This window comes from Mesocricetus auratus, unplaced genomic scaffold (assembly GCF_017639785.1).
Source record: "Mesocricetus auratus isolate SY011 unplaced genomic scaffold, BCM_Maur_2.0 Super-Scaffold_100025, whole genome shotgun sequence".
NCBI lineage: Eukaryota > Metazoa > Chordata > Mammalia > Rodentia > Cricetidae > Mesocricetus > Mesocricetus auratus.
In genome coordinates this window covers 13,868,104-13,880,511 of record NW_024429206.1, presented here as the reverse complement: position 1 = coordinate 13,880,511, position 12,408 = coordinate 13,868,104, and positions in this window count along the sequence as shown.

Below are 12,408 nucleotides of genomic sequence, written 5' to 3'. Positions count from 1 at the left end.
TAATGCAACTTGTCTTGGATAAACCTAACTTTTCTTCTTTGGGAAATCCCAGAAAGCTGGTCATCCCCCATGTTAGTGGCAGCAGCTGAACTTCACTGACAGAGAAACTAGTAGAAAGTACTTATTCTTTCTTATCATCCAGGCAAAGAAAATTCAATAAACATTTGCTAGTGGGGCTAAGGAGATGACTCAGTCAGTAACGTGCCTACTGTATAAGGACCCGGGCCCAGGTGACCACCATTGGGAATGAGGTTTCTTTTGGCCATGGAGTATTTTTCCCCCCTGGTTCTAGAGATCAAACTCAGAGCACTACACCTGTGCTCTACCACTTCGTGTTGCCTCAGTCACTTTCTTTCTAGAGGATGAAAAGGTTCTAAACCTGACTGGTGGAAGTGCCCAAGGGAATAGAGTCTTTGTGAGTGGATGATTCCTAACAACCTGGAGTTGAGACTTGAGAAACTTCATTTTCAACTGATTTTCTTTTAGGTGTATGGGTGTTTTACCTGCCTATATAGACACACATGACCGAATATGTGCCTAGTGTCTGAAGAGGCCAAAAGAAGGTGTCAGGTCCCTTGGAACCGGGAGTTCAAAATGTTTGTGAGTTGCCATGTGGGTGCTGGGAATCAAACCTGGGTCCTCTGGGGTCCATCTTTCTACTCTGTTATTTATTTTTGAGATATCTTCTCATCCTATAACTCTAGCTGGCCTAGAACTCAATAAGTAGACCGGGCTGGTCTTGAATTCACAGAGTTCAGACTGCCTGTGCCTGCTAAATGTTGGGATTAAAGGTGTTGTGCGCCAAGTTGTTTTTTTTGTTTTTTGTTTTTTGTTTTTTTTTGGAAACAGGGTCTCATGTATCCCAGGATGGCCTCCACCTTGCTATATAGGTAAGGAGACTTTGAACTCTGGATTCGCTTGCCTCCACTTCTCCAGTGTTAGGATTACTGTGGTGGACTAATAAGACTGGTTTTGAAACTTCACACTTTCAGTAAAAGAAATGTGTTATGTGATGGAATGTTTGTTCATTTAATTCTCCATATAAAATATTTTTCTTTCGACTGCATGCTAATTGTACCAATTATAGTTTGAGAAAATTTTCCTTGCTCACTTATGATAAACTACTACTTTGTATTTCAGAGAGAAAAAGAATTGCCAAGACACATGAGGCCATTTATTGTAGATCCATCATTTGCTTAGGGTACAGTGGAATTGTTCTCTGGGCAGTGGGGTATGTTTTTATTTTTGGAATTTGTTTGTTTGCTTTGTGGGGCAGTGGAACAGGGTCTCTCATAGCCTAGGCTGCTCTGAATTTGATGTGTAGCTGAAGCTGATCCTGATATCCTAGATCCCCAAGCCTCCACCCTACTTCTGGGATTTCAGACATTTTATTTATTTTTATTTAAAATTAAATGTATTTTAATTAATAAATAAAATACAACTGCAATATATTTATTGGCTACCTGCAATGTGTCAATATATGCATAAAGAAAAAATATCTTTTTCTTTTTTATAAAGTGCTGGAAGTCAATCAACTTGGGGATGCAGTGTTATGTGCCTGTGGTTACAGCTACTGAGCCAAGATAGTCCCTTGAATCTGGGAGTCTGAGGCCAGCCTATCTGAAAACAAATAAAAAATAATTTGAAATCTCTCTCACGTTGAAGAAGCAAACTGTCATGATCTAAACCTTTTCCAGTTACTGAATATTCTATTCGTTCACTATCATGTGTTTGTAAGACAACAGGGTGGAAAGTTATCACTTCACTCTCTTAAGAAATTAACTCATAGCCTGGGCATGGTTGTGTACACCTTTGATCACAGGACTTGGGATGCAGAGACAGAGGCAGGTGGATCTCTTAGTTTGAAGCCAGCCTGGTCTACATAGTGAGTCTGGGGCAACCAGAGCTGAGACCCTGTCATAAAAAGAAAGTAATCCATGAATGGAATACATTATGAGTATCTTTCAAAGTCATTCAGCAATTTGCTCGACTAGTCTTATTTTGAAAAAATTCAAATTCATATATGAAATAGAGTATAATGACTCAGCACTTCAGAGACTGGAGCAGACAGATCTCTTTGAGTTCTAGGTCAGCCTGGTCCACATAGTGAGTTCTAGACTAGCCTCAGCTACATAATGAGAACTTGCCTTAGACAGACATGGACAGATAGACAAATATAGAATAGTAAGTCTCTATGTTCCCCTCACCCAGTTTTAATGGTTCTCTACATTCATGCTTTTTTTGGTGGCTTTTGTTGTTTTTCGAGATAAGGTTGTTTTACTGTGTAGCCCAGACTGTTCTAGAACTCACTCTGTAGACCAGGCTGGCCTCGAACTCACAGAGATTACCCTGCCTCTGCTTCCCGAGTGCTGGGATTATGACCAGCTCCATTCTTGCATTCTTATCTCTAGTACTGGTCTTACTCTATCCACCCTCACCCACTGCTCATCTGACTTACACTGTTAGCTTGGTGCATGTGGCTGGTTAACTAGATATGAAGCAGACAGAAACGTGTGAGAATCAAACCAAGTTTGCTGTGTTTTATGGGTTCTAGGTCACTTTCATGATTATAACTAAGACAAGGTAATCCATCTTCTCTGTAGTTTTGTTTAAAATTCATGATTTAAAAGATTATCTTGCCAGGCAGAGGCGGCACATGCCGTTAGTCCCAGCACTCGGGAGGCAGAGGCAGGTGGATCTCTACAAAAGCTAGTTCCAGGACAGCCTCCAAAGCCACAAAGAAACCCTGTCTCGAAACACCAACCAACCAACCAACCAACCAACAACCAAAAAGATTATCTTTGGGGCGTGGCTCAGTTAGTAGAGTGTCTAGTTTAGATCCCCAGCACTACATAGAGCCAAGTGTGGCGATGTATGTCTGCATCCCAACACTGGGGATGGGAGAGCCAGGAGGGTCAGAAACTCAAGGGCATACTTGGCTACACAGTGATTTAATTGAAGGCCAGCCTGGGATACATGAGAGAATTTCTCAAGGCAGAAAGAAACAAAAAACAAACACAAAGAAATCTTGTTTAACCCAAGTATGCAAGTGGCAATGTTGTAAATAGATAACAAAAATCTCCTCAGTGGGAGTCAGTGTCATGACGGCTCAGTGGGAAAAGGCGCTTTGCTACCAAGCCTGGTTACTTGAGTTCAGTCCCTGAAATCCACTTGTTGGAAGGAGAGAGCCAACTCATGCAAATTCTTCTCTAGTCTCCTCATGGATGCAGTGCCATGTACACTCCCATTCTCTCTCTCTCTCTCTCTCTCTCTCTCTCTCTCTCTCTCTCTCTCTCTCTCTCTCTCTCTCTCTCTCACACACACACACACCGATTAATAAATAATGTAATAAAAAGTACAAGGGAGACTGGGTACAAGAGGTTCATTTTGAGGGACAGGAAGGCCAGAGAAGATAATGGGAGGCAATCTGGTCAAAGTATATTACACACACACACACACACACACACACACACACACACACACACACACACACACACACACACACACTTAAGCAAGAGTGAATAAAATATTTTATAAAAAAATTCTCCAACTGTAAAATGGAGGCCATGATTATCAACTGGCAACTTAACGCTTTGAAGGTTTGCTGAGTAAGTGAAAGCTACTAACAGCGAAACAGAAACAGACAGAACTTCAGTGGTTTTCCACAGAGTCAAAGAAAGAAAGCAGGGAAGATTTTAAAGGCTTCCCCCATCCCCACCCTCCCTAGCAGGCAAAACTGGGCACCGGACTTTCTTCTTTCATAGCTTGGGAAACTGAGTCACCACTGAACTCCCTTGCCTGAGGCTGAGTGTACGCTGATGAAAGTCACGACAGCCCTCTTATGCCCAGTGCAGGGTCATGTTCACCGGTGTCTCTAGTCTTCTAATAAAGAGACAGACCTTGTAAAACAGGTTCATTCTCCTTCAGGAATCTCCATTCACGAAGAAGGGGTGTCTGGAAAGTGTGCACACTCTACAGTACTGGCAAGTGATGTGCCTCTGATGCAGGTGGCTAGTTGACTTTCTCCGTGGACTCCCTGGCTCATTCCCTTCAGAGGGAGTGCTCTCTGGATGCCAGGCTCTGAACAAAAGGACACAGTTCTCTCGTGGGACTTAAATTGCCACAATGAATGGTGACATGTCACAACTGCTGTATTGGTTTCTTACAGCTGCTGCATTGAATGCCTGCAAGTCTGGTGGCTTGAATAACAGAAATATATTCTCTCACAGCAATGAAGACCGAAATCTCATATTGCTTGTTAGCAGAGCCATCGTTTGAATGTGTAATGTTTGAACTCGTGGTTCCCAGCTGAGGGTGCTATTTTGGGAGACTGCGGAATCGTCTGGACACAGTGCCTAGCTGACCAACTTGGGCTGTAGGGGTGGGGCCTGGAGAGCAATGGCTGGACCCCACTTCTGTTCACTTCTCTGCTTTCTACTCTAGTAGGATGTGAGAGAGTCATGTCCCCAAGTTCCTGCTGCCACAAATGGTACCACCTTCTTTTATGCCTTTGCCACCATGAGGGACTGTATCTGCTCTAATTTGAGACACCATGAGATCTTTCCCTCTTAGGTTATTTGGTCACAGCAACATAAAACTAACACAGCGATGGAACAATCTTTCTTTACCTTTCCCCAGCATCTGGGGGCTCCAGGCATTCCTTGGCTCATGGCTGCCTTACTCCAGCCTCTGTCTCTGTCTTTGCCTGACATAGTCCTGACATAGTGACCACCCATACAATCCGGAATGACCCCCCCCTTTTTTTTTTTTGGTGCTGGGATTAAAGGCGTGCACCACCACTGCCCAGCTTAGAATGGCCCCATTTTAAGACCATCATTTTTATCTGCAATGTTGCTTCTTCGGGGTTAGTTAACAGGCTCTGGGTGGACATGTAGTTTTAGAACTCCCTGTGTAACAACAGTCCTAGCTGTCCTGGAATTTACTCTGTAGATCAGGCTGGCCTCGAACTCATAGAGATCCACCTGCCTCTACCTCCTGAGTACTGGGACTAAAGGTGTGCACCACCGTGGCTTTTTTTTTTTTTTTTGAGATCTTTTGCTCCTCTAACTACCTCCCAAGTTATCCTGAGGACAAATCATCTTTCTACTCCATATATTTGACCTTGCCATGTCCTACTTAAAATCTTTTGGGCTAAGAGGGCAAGGACAAACCAACAATTTAAAAAGAGGCTGAGGAGCCTGGCGTTGGTGGCACACGCCTTTAATCCCAGCACTCGGGAGGTAGAGGCAGGCGGATCTCTGTGAGTTCGAGGCCAGCCTGGTCTACAAAGCGAGTTCCAGGACAGCCTCTAAAACAATACAAAGAAACCCTGTCTCGAAAAACCAAAAAGAAAAAAGAAAAAAGAAAAAGAAAAAAAGAGGCTGAGGGGGTGGTGCATACATATGTGTCTCTTGGTAAAGGACCTGAACCATCAACCCTGCCGACATAAGTTCCACCCTCAGGAATCACATGGTGGAAGGAGAAAACCAATCCCCTCGGGTTGTCCTCTGTCCTCCACACTTAGGTTATGGCATGTGCATGCACATATACACACATGTATGCATACACACACAGATAGATGATAGATAGATTGATAGAATGAAATATTTTTTAATAGAGACTGGGGCTATAGTTCTGTGAGAGAGTGTTTGTCTAGCATGATGGAAGTCTAGCATGAGTCCCACTTCTAGCATTTCCCAAATGACAGGCTGGGGACTACACCCCCACAACAGTTGGTGACAGTCAAGATGGAGCTCTGTAATTCTCATGTTTGAAAGTCAGCCCCTTTGAACAACACACAACATGCCAGTTACATCCTGAACTGAAATAAATATTTTATGACTTTTTTTTTCTTTTTGGTTTTTCGAGACAGGGTTTCTCTGTATTGTTTTGGAGGCTGTCCTGGAACTCGCTCTGTAGACCAGGCTGGCCTCGAACTCACAGAGATCTGCCTGCCTCAGCCTCCCCAGTGCTGGATTAAAGGTGTGTGCCACCAATGCCCGGAGACATTTTTATTTAAAATAATTTCTAAGTATATGTCAGAATAGCATCCAATAGCTAAAGAAATGTGAAAATATAACATTTCTGGTACTCACTAATAACCACTGCTGATAGACCTCAATTATCCTATTTAGCTGACATTTCCAGGGCTCACAAACTATCAAAAGTAAAGCAAGTCAACTTTCTCCCGCATGCTTGAGAAGCGCTGGGAGGATCAAGAAGATAATGAAAGGGACTAAGCCTCTTTCTAAAGGATCATAGCCAGCACATTCATTAGAGCCCTAATTATGTGTGCTGCTAAGTGATTCACAGAGACCATTGGCTCAGACCCTGTCTTTCCCTGCTAACAGTTTACAATCCAGACAGACAGACTGGCTGACGCTCATACTCATTTACAGACAAGCCAGACACACACAATGCAACATGACCATTAAGTCAACTGATGTTTGAATAAGGCAAACATTTGGGATGGGGACATTCAGATGGATGAAGTGAGAACAGGTGCCTTGAACATTCCACGTCTAGGCTAAGATAAACAGAGTGGACCAAAAGATTACCCACTATCACATTCATTGACAAGAATAAACACAAGCCTCAGAATTGTTCTAAAACGTGCCAGCCTTTTATTTATTCTCATTCTGAACTCTTACATAGTCTAGGGTCACTTATTTTTGTGCATGTGTGTGATAGGAGCAGGACTCGTTGAATCCATGGTCCTCCTGCCTCAACCTCCTAAAGGCTGGGATTGTGGGAGTGGAGGCCATAACTGGAGACTTACAATAACTCAAACTGGAGAGAGGGCTCAGCAGTTAAGGGCACTTGATGCCTCTCAGCAGCCATATGGTGGCTGCAACCATATGTCACTCCAGTTCAATGGATGTGACATCCTTTCTGGCCTCCACGGGCACCAAGCACACATATGGTACACAGACAAATATTCAGACAAAACCTTCAAAAATGTAAAATAAATGAATTTTTTATTTTGTTTTGAGACAGGGTTTCTCTGTGTAGCCCTGGCTGTTCTGGAACTCACCATGTAGACTAGGCTGTCCTTGAACTCAGAGATCTTCCTGCCTCTGTCTCCCAAGTATAGGGATTAAAGACGTGTGCCACTACACCCAACTGACTAATAAATATGTTATTTTGACAGGGTTTCTCTGTATAACTGTCCTAGCTATCTTGGAACTCACTCTGTAGACCAGGCTGGCCTCCACCTCACAGAGATCTGCCTGCCTCTGCCTGAGTGCTGGCATTAAAGGAATGTGCCATCACCACTTGACAAATAAATATATTAAAAAAAATAACTGTAGCAGTCTCAGTCTCTATTACAATCTCTAGTTACAGACCATGGTTTTGAATGATAGTTCTGAACACACATTGCCTTTTCTAAAATAAAACTGCTTTTTCTTTTGAGCACCATTGGCAAGATTCCTGAAAACAGCTCTTTTGGCCTTCAATCAAAGATGTTTTTGTTTCAACCAACTCAATTCTATTTAATTCTTATCTCTTTTCATTCGAGTTAGGATTCAGAATGGTCTTTTTTTTTTGAATAGCTAATTATTTTTACCATTTGGCACTTGAGAAAAATGCTTTCTAGGGGCTGTTGGACAACTCAGTGAGTGTAGGAGTGAACCCCACAAAGCTATCTGCCCATCAGGGCGGGGACAAGGTAGAGATAAAAGGAAGTGAAAGGAAAAGGGGCTTCCCTTTTCTCCTGGAAGCCAGCCAAGCTTCTAACTCCTGGTCTGTGCGACTCTCTCTCTCTCTGGTAAATAAATATATTGTTTTCCCTATATAGCATCGAATATCGTTATAAGTGATTAGGACTTGCCTACTGAAATGCAAAGACTCATGCTCTATACAGTGCCATAAATATACAGAAATAAATAGATAAATACATGGAAAGAAAGGAAAGGGGGGAGGGAGCACAATGCCTCCAGTATGGAGAACCTGGAGTTCAAGGTTTTCCTATCAAGTCAAGGCCTTATCAAGCTCCTAGCAAATCAAAATCAAGATTGGCCTGGGCTATATGAGACGGTCTCAAAAAACAAAAGTTGGGCTTCGAAATGTCTCAGTCAGTGAAAGTGTTTGCCAATCTGGTTCGAGGGTGAAACTCTCGTCACCCATATTAAAGGCGGGCATGGCAGAGTGAGCCTGTAACCCTAGTGCTACAGAGGTGGGGGCAGGGCCGGAGGGCCCAGTCTACCTGAATCTGTGAGTTCCAAGTTCAGAGAGAGGAGAGGACTCAGTGGGTAAAAACACGTTTGGCTCAGGAGCATGAGGACCAGAGTTCAAGTCCTCAGCATCCACATGAAAAAGGCAGTGTGGTCACAGGAGGGGCTGTAACCCCAGGGCTGAGACAGCAAGGACCAGTAGCTCCCAGCCTCACTCCTGGTTCAGAGAGAGGCCATGCCTCAAGGTAGTACAATGGAGAGTGATAGAGCAAGATACTTGACACCCTCTTTTGGCCTCCATGAACACACAAGTGCACACACCCTCATACACATACACCACACACACACACACACACACACATGCATAGCCACATACACATCATATACCACACACACATATAATAATAATAATGATAATACTACAGTGGAGAACAACTGGAAGACATCAGGTATCAATTTCTGGCCTCCACATGCATGACACGTATGCATGCAAAAATACACCATCACAGACATTTTCACAAATATACACATACACACAAACATGTACATAAGCACACACTATACACACAAAATTGATACAAATCCTAGTTAAGTCTTTATAATTTTTTAATTTATTGGTAGTGAAGATCAATCTTAGGGTTAGGTTACATTAAGCTTAAAATAGGGCAGAAGCTGGACCCACTGGTACCTGTTAATAATTCCAGAACTTTGAGGCTGGAGTAGGAGGATTGGAAGTTCAAGGCCAGCCTGGACTACATATGGAGGCTGTTTCAAAAAAAAAAAGTAAATAAAAATAAGGCTGAGGGATACACTAAAGAAGAAACTGTTCCAATCCTGATCAAGAGCACTGGCTGTGTACTTCAGAAGACCTGGGTTTGGTTCCCAGCATGTACATGGTCGCTTACAACTATCTGTAATTCCAGTTCTAGGGGATCTGACACCATCACCTGACCTCCAGGAGCACCACACACACAGTGACAGACATACATGTAGGCAAAACACCATACGCATGCAATAAGAGTGAATAAATCTCTAAAAATGGAAAACCAGCCAGGCAGTGATGGAGCACGCCTTTACTCCCAGCACTCGGTAGGCAGCAGCAGGCGGATCTCTGTGAATTGAGGTAGAGTGTTTGTTCTTCCTTTGCGTTTGCATTAGTGTTTGCCTGCTGTGCCTTCAAAAACCTTTTACTCTTGTTTTTTTTTAACCCCCATATTAAATTATGTGATCTCATATTAAATTATGCGGGGAACCCCTTTTCTCTTCAGTGTGATTCAATGTAAACAAAAAGCCATCTGATCTGTTTGCTCTTAATTGGCTAGTCTGGGTCATGTGCTTGCAAAAAAAAAAACCACGGTGGTCCAGGGTTGGCCACTTGGCATTCACTGCAAACCTAGTGGTCTGGAGATTATTAGCTGGAGTGAATCCTTCCCTGAAATCTTAGTGAGTGTTAACCATATGAGAGTTCCTGGAGTTTTCTCTTGACACTTTGATTTCTTCGTGTGGGCTTAAACGGTTCAAAGCTGGAGTAGAAACTGCAGTTCCTAAAGAAACCCAGGTTTTCAAGTCGCTGTGAAAGTGAAATTTGAATTGGCTGCAAATAAATGCCTGGTTGAGTCATGCAGTTTCTAGAATAGGAGAAGGGTGTCAAAAACTGTTGGTACAAAACTGGGCATGGTGTTGCATGCCTTTAATCCCCACATCAGGAAGGCAGAGGCAGGTGGATCTCTATGAGTTTGAGGCCAGCCTGGTCTGCAGAGTGAGTTCCAGGATAGCCAGAACAGTTTCACGGGGAAACCCTGTCTTGAAAAACAAAACAAACAAAACAAAACAGAACGAAAAAAAGAAAGGAAAGACAAAGAAATTAGGCTTTACATTAAGGTCCCAGTATATCCTGACCTTTAATAGAAATAGGGGTGTTTTTTGTTTTTTTTGGTTTTTCGAGACAGGGTTTCTCTGTGGCTTTGGAGGCTGTCCTGGAACTCGCTCTGTAGACCAGGCTGGCCTCGAACTCACAGAGATCCGCCTGCCTCTGCCTCCCGAGTGCTGGGATTAAAGGCGTGCGCCACCAACAGCCGGCCGAAATAGGGGTGTTTTAATTAACTAGTTAATTTGAATCTTTTCTGTTTAACAACCTTTAACTCAAATGCAAAAGTACAATACAAGCTATTTGTAAGGTTTGAGATTTATTCATTTAAAAACAAAATAACAGGAAATGAAACAAGATGATCTTTCCAGCCGAGTGTTGGTGGCGCATGCCTTTAATCCTAGCACTCGGGAGGCAGAGGCAGGTGGATCTCTGTGAGTTCGAGGCCAGCCTGGTCTACAGAGCGAGTTCCAGGACAGCCTCCAAAGCAATACAGAGAAACCCTGTCTTGAAAAACCAAAAAAACTTTCAAGGAAAGACTCATGTACAGAGCCTAAAGGATCTATTTAACCAAGCCACTTTCTCTTACTGCCAGGAGTTTACCCCCATACTGTATTTTTTAAATTTTTATGTGTGTTGGTGTTTGACCCGCATGTCTTTGTGAAGGAGTCCCATCCTCTGAAACTTGAGTTACAGACGGCTGTAAGCTGCCATCTGAGTGCTGGGAATTGAACCCGGATCCTCTGGAAGAGTAGCCAGTGCTCATAACCTCTGAACCATCTCTCCAGCCATCACGTAATCTTAATACCTTTTCCTGAATTAAGATTTACAGTTCAGCTTTTCTAGCATATCATTTAAAAATGCTTAGCACCAGATGGCTTCCTATAATGCCAAATTATTCATAACTACTTCAGTATGCTTTTCTTCTTAAAACAAGGGGGCCACCATTTGTAGAAACTAGTACTTAGCCTCCAGAGACCTTTCCCAGAAATGGCACAGGTCACACAGTGGCCTAGGCTTGCTCGTGCTTTACAAGTGGAATTCCTAGCCTGATATGCATAACCCCAAGAACAGCAAAGTTAAAGGCTAGTATTGTAATATGTCTTTGAAAATTAGGCTTTACTTTAAAGTCCCATTATATACTGATAGTAAATAGAAATAGTGGTTCCTGTTTTGGTTTGTTTTCTTTTTCCAGACCAGGCTTCTCTGTGTAAGAGCCCTGGCTGTCCTGGAACTCACTTTGTAGACCAGGGTAGTCTCAGAAACCTGACTGCCTCTGCCTCCCTAGTACTGGGGCTCAAGGTGCTCATTACCACTGCTTGGGTCCTCTGGAAGAGCAGTCAGTGTTCTTAATTGCTGAGCCATCTCTCCAGCCCCTAGTTGATTTTTTTTGTTTTTGTTTTTACGAGACAGGGTTTCTCTGTATTGTTTTGGAGGCTGTCGGTCCAGCCCGGCCTCGAACTCACAGAGATCCGCCTGCCTCTGCCTCCCGAGTGCTGGGATTAAAGGCGTGCGCCACCACCGCCCGTTGATTTTTAATTTTTTAATTCTCTTTGTGTGTGTGTGTGTGTGTGTGTGTGTGTGTGTGTGTGTGTGTGTGTGTGTGTGTGTCTGCACAGCTCAAAGGATTGATTCTTCTTCTCTTGCACCATGTGGATCCCAGGGATCATGGATCATGTTGAAGTCTCCAGGCTTGACTGAAAGTGCCTTTACACAGAGAAATCTTCCTGACCATGTTTTTCATTGTTTGTTTTCTTGAAAGGGGATCTCACTATGTAGCCTCAGCTGGCCATGTTTTTGTTTGTTTGTTTGGTTGGTTTGGTTTTTAAATGATAGTCCTGGGCATCCAACATGAATCCTCAGGGTTACAAGGCACACACTTACAACCAAGCTACCTCCCAGCTGCACATACTGTTCAACAATGATGTTTTGTCTGTCACAAAAAGTTTAGGCAAACTATAATGCCCTTTGTTTCTTCCTGCAGACTCTTTTGTGTATTTTCTTCCTGGTCCCACAAAAATCAATAGAATGTTACAGTCTAGCAAGAGTTGGCTAAGATAACCAAGCTTCCAATGTCCTTGGATAGTAAACTATCTTGTAAGCAAGAAGGCAGAAGAGAGAGAAAATATACACAGAAGTCAAACAGCCTTTTATTTTAACCCTGTAATTACAGTCTTGGACATAAAAGGCATGTACTTCACTGAAGATCTGGGAGAGAGGGCAAATTGTTACTCTTATTTTCTTTTCTTTTTTTTTTTTTTTTTTTGGTTTTTCGAGACAGGGTTTCTCTGTGGTTTTAGAGGCTGTCCTGGAACTCACTTTGTAGACCAGGCTGGTCTCGAACTCACAGAGATCCGCCTGCCTCTG